Source organism: Trachurus japonicus, chromosome 9 (genome assembly GCF_045865225.1).
Source record: "Trachurus japonicus isolate A0001 chromosome 9, Traja_1.0".
NCBI lineage: Eukaryota > Metazoa > Chordata > Actinopteri > Carangiformes > Carangidae > Trachurus > Trachurus japonicus.
Genome location: NC_140915.1, coordinates 14,086,908 through 14,091,847, shown reverse-complemented (window position 1 = coordinate 14,091,847; position 4,940 = coordinate 14,086,908). Strand labels below are relative to the sequence as shown.

The 4,940-nt window shown below is 41.0% G+C and overlaps 1 long non-coding RNA gene across 1 annotated transcript; it reads left to right on the top strand.

Annotated features, from left to right (window-relative positions):
- Nucleotides 1–66: 66 nt before the first annotated feature.
- Nucleotides 67–1,790, top strand: LOC146981100 (uncharacterized). Its single transcript, XR_015036639.1, has 4 exons — nt 67–256; nt 513–593; nt 704–819; nt 1,710–1,790. It is a non-coding gene; the product is annotated as an uncharacterized LOC146981100 (long non-coding RNA).
- The last annotated feature ends 3,150 nt before the right edge of the window (nt 1,791–4,940 follow it).

The window sequence follows — 4,940 nt, the reverse complement described above, 5'->3', positions numbered from 1 at the left end:
GTTGTTTTAAACGCTATTTATGAATGTATTTTTTTTTTTTTTTTCATTATTGTGTAGGCCAACGTTTGGTGCATTATTTTAATCATTAACGTTATATTTATTCAGTTAATGTGTATTTCGTTTGTTAGTTATTACGAAGATTGCTCAGATTTCCATCGTTGCTATGGTTACAGTGAACGATCAGCTGATTTCATTGTGACTGACGTAGCTTCCGGCAAGTCCGTCATCGTCTCACCGACAGGCAGCCCCCGTTCAGGTAACGTAAACAAACAACATGGAAAATTGTGATTAAATAATTAACAGTTAAAGCTATTTTACCTCCAAAAACCAGCCAGTGTCGTCAACCACAAACAAAGTTTGACAGATGTGGTTGATCAAAGTTGTTAAACTGGCTGACTTTACTAGCTGCACTGTTTGATGTAGATTTTAATGATTAGGCTAACGTTAACATAGCTAGGCTAACATTAATGCTACATGCCAGCCCTCACTGTACTTTTCTCACTGTTTTACAGGTAACAGATAATACCTACAATGGCTACAGCTGAAGCTGAGTTCAATGAGATGCTCAGTAAAACGAAGAGCCTGACACAAAGGTAATTTAAATATCTTATTCCATGCATGGGGATCAGATATTATGATGCATTTGTGCAGGAATTCTGTGTGGTTAACTGCATTACTTTGATTATATTGTGTTTTTTTTTAGGTCAAAAAAGAGGACAAAGGCATCAGACCTGCCACGATGGAGAAAACGTGATGATCATCTCTGTGTCCTTGAGGAGACCGGTGTGGAGATGCTTGATGAACAAGAGCCAGGATTTGGTATGTGATCATGATAATTTGTGCATCATTATTCTTATTTTGGTAGAAAAACATCATGTTAGGATTTCTATGCGGATGTACCAGTCCAAGAAGCTTTCTGAAGTCTGTAGTAGTTGTAGTCGTAGGCCTGCACACCTCAACATCACCATAATACTTCATTTAGAATGTGATTTTCACAGGGCCTGATTTAAGCCACAGTACCACCTTAAATTAGCTCAGTGCAGCATCACACCGGTGCTCTTACCAATCATATTTCCAACACACGCAACATAACACCACCTGAGAACTCTCGCCTAAACTTCATATGGATGCTGGCAGAAAATGGAGTATGCCAGGGTGGGCTGGCTTATGCAATATTTACAATTGCCACCTTTAATTCTACATATAAGTGTATTTTCAATTATTCTGTCAACAGACTGGCAAAGTGTGTTTGAACACCGTTTTTACCAGAGTTTTATGGAGTGGGTGATAAGCTCTTTCAAGGTGGACAAGCTGTGCGCAGAATAGAGGATGACACTTGTTGGAAATTCCCACGGGTCACGTGATTCCCGCGGGATGGGAGTCAAAGTTTTATTAATCCTGTGATTGGGACGGGACGGGAATAAAAATCAACGGGAGCGGGCAGGAGCGGAAACTCCATTAATAGATGATGATTTTCAGCCGTGTTAAACAACCAAAAGGACAGATGCGTCCATTTTTGCCGTCATCTTTCAGTGAGCCAAAACTATTTTGGCTTGCGTTAGTTAGTTAAATGGGGAGTGGGTGCAGGAGACACACAATAATGACAAAATGCAACATTTTTGCAACATGTTTGGGTTCATTCAACTGAGATGGACATAAATGGACATGGTGTGACCAATGTACTGTTTTTATTTTTTTATTTTCTCCAGCTCTGAGGAAGGGGGCTACTTTGACGGGTGCTTCTCTGCAATGATGATGACTTCCAAATGAGGGCCAAGCATGTACAGTAAGTGCTTTTGTGTATTTTCCACATAGATTCTCATTGAACTTCTTGTACTACTTGAAAGTTTATTTTTAAAATAACATTAGAAACTTTTTGTCTTTGTATGCACCAGGAAAGGGCATCTGTGGTCGGTCTCAGCTGAATGCAGCAAAGGCGAGGACAACGAGGAGGACTAGGGGAATAGCTCCAGCCTTGATGAGCAGGTGTGTATCATATAAGAGTTATGCCATCATGGCATTATTCTTTGTGCTCTAAATATGTATGTATATCCACACATCAGCTGACCCACACTATAGGCCCAGTTCCAATCCGCCCCCTAAAGACTCAAGCCCTGAACCCTCACTGACTAAAGTGACATCAGATCTAAGACAGAGTGTGAGAGTCTGTGAGGGTCCAGATGCTGTAAACATGACTGGAACAGCACTCTCACGACACGTTACCTTGACAACAAAATGTTGTTGACTCCGGTCATGAAATGATAATTTACTGTAATTTCAACACGCACAAAGTGTGTGAGGGGGACGGACTCAAAACAAAATGTTCCTGGATCAGATCTGATCAAATTATCATCAATACTCTGCAGTACTACTACCGTCAGTATTAACGTGTGCAAACTGCACACGTTAATACTGACGGTAAACTTCTTTTTTTATTTTTTTGTTGCCCCTGTCCATTAACAATAAAGAGAGCGGCAGAGCTCTCTCTGACTACGTTTGTTTATTTGCTTTTTGCTTTTTTTTTGAACACTTGCGTTCCAACGGCATCTCATGTGTTTGACTTCACAACGCTATGAACTGTGGGTAATTCCCCTACCCAAAGTCAGCATCGGTGCTAACTTACGGTAAGGGGGCAGTAAGGGCTCATTCACTGACTTGGTGATCTGACAACGGAACAGCCCTCACACTCTCACGGAATTCCTGTGAATGCGCCTCTAAGGACACACTCACACTAGGGCCAGTTGATCCGTGCCGTGCTGAAGCCCGAATGCCCCCCCCCCCCCCTGTCCTCCGCTGGCCCGCACTCACACGGTTGCCTCCGACACATACGTCATCACGTTGATATACCAACACGGCGGATGCGCTCTGACTGCAGAAAGAACAGCGCTTTTTAATTGTTTGACCGGTTGTCATGGTAACATCTTGAAGTTTAATCAAAGCGATGTCAACTAGCTATGTTTATGGCGCGACGCAATCGTGACTGTTGTTTACACGCGGTTGCAGACACGAGGTGGAGAACGAGCCCGCGACGCATTACTGTACGCATTCCTGGCCAAGCGTACCGTGCACACCTCACCAACCGTGCCGGGCCAGGGAAGTGTACCGTGCTCAGGCACGGTTCACTTGCACTCACACTGGCAATAGAATCAGGACTTTAGTCTAGTGTGCCTAGTGTGAGTGCACCCTAAGTCAGTGTGTCCGTAAGGGCTCGGATTGGAATTGGGCCATACTCTTCTCTCCAAGTTATTTTGCACTTCATCTATTCACAACTGTACTACACTTGAATGAAAATCTGTGTAACAAAAACCCAGTTGAATGAATTTATCTATTGGGCTCTTTTTTTGAAACTACAATATTAGCTTCATCTTTTTTGTGTGACTGTTAATATGTTTGCCATCAGTACAACAACAATTACTGCTATTAAGGGTGTACGCAACTATACTAAGTGAAGGCTGCCCGGAATGCAGCCACCTGACTGCCATGAAGTCCTTGTTGTCTGTGCTTTATCCCAAGGCATATGGCATCAACTGCAATATCATTTTATTTATTATTCGTTTCATAGCCAATTACAGTGATATTTAACAGTTCTTATTAGCTATAATTTGATGATGTTTACATAATTGTATTGAATTCTGCAACCCATAAGACACAAGGTAATACATGGTTTATCATTATTAAAGGTGAAACTCATCATGTTAAATGCTGACAGTCATTGGAAAGTTTCAAATCCAGTGAGCGCTGTGTGCTGGATTACAACGCTCAAACAAACTGATGAATGTTCCACTCAGACTCAGACTAATGAAGTGCACTGTTCTTTAAATGACAGATAAAGTGGGGAGCAGACAACCAGGATGGAGCTGGATCTACGTTGGTGGAGGAAATGGGCAACTCTTTCCTCTCCAGGACTGCCATTAACACTAAGCTCATGAGTAAGGGAGGTTTGTTTTAGGCTGTTACACATTGTTATAGAGTTATGATTTACATTTCACTACATTTTAGCATTACATGACTATTGTATTTCAGGTATTTTAGTGGAATAGTCCGACTACATTGTTGTTAGTTACAGTAAGTGAGCACAACATGATACTAAAACAGTTAAAACCCGACTCAAAAAGTGACCAACAGGGGCTCATGAAAGTCTTTAGCTTCTCTTTGCACCAGACACACCAGCATCTCCACAGGCAAAGGCAAAGCCTAGAGACCCACAAGGAGGAGATAAATTAATACATTCTTGTGAAACAGATCAGGCCAGGTGTATAGGGCTTTGTTTATTTCGTGACCATTTTTCATCACCACAGTATTGTTGGGTTGTAGTCAACGACAAAGTAGATTAAAAGTTTTTCCTCAAAACTGTAAAGTTTAGTACTTCCTATTGCTTGTTGTGAACTGTTTTCTTCTCTGTATACTATATGTCCTGTATGCTCTATGTCCAACATCTATGTCCCGTCTGGCCGTCCTGGGTGTGGGATCCCTCTGCTGCTCATCCTGAAGTTTCTCCTGTTTTTTTCTCTCTGAAGTTTTTCCTCAGTGGATGTGAGGGTCTAAGGGCAGAGGATGTTGTTGCTATGTAATGACCTTGGAGACAAAGTGTTTGTAAAAACAGGCTATACAGATAAACTTGCAATGCCGTAAGTGGTTAGATTTTCCACCACTAAATGTGTATGTGTGTATAAATATGTGTAGATGGTCTTACTTAACCATGTTTTATTCTAGTTGTAATGATCTGTGTATGTATTCTTTATCTGTAGTATGAAAATGACTCTTTAAGTTTTGTTTTTACCACCCTGTGTTATAATATGACAATTAAATGAATTCAAATCAAATGACCTTGATTCCTTCACTTCTTGACCCTGCAAATGTACAGAAACGTTAGTATATAAAACACAATTTTCTTTCTATCACCATATTCCAATAATAATTTCATTTCAATAGGCTACACT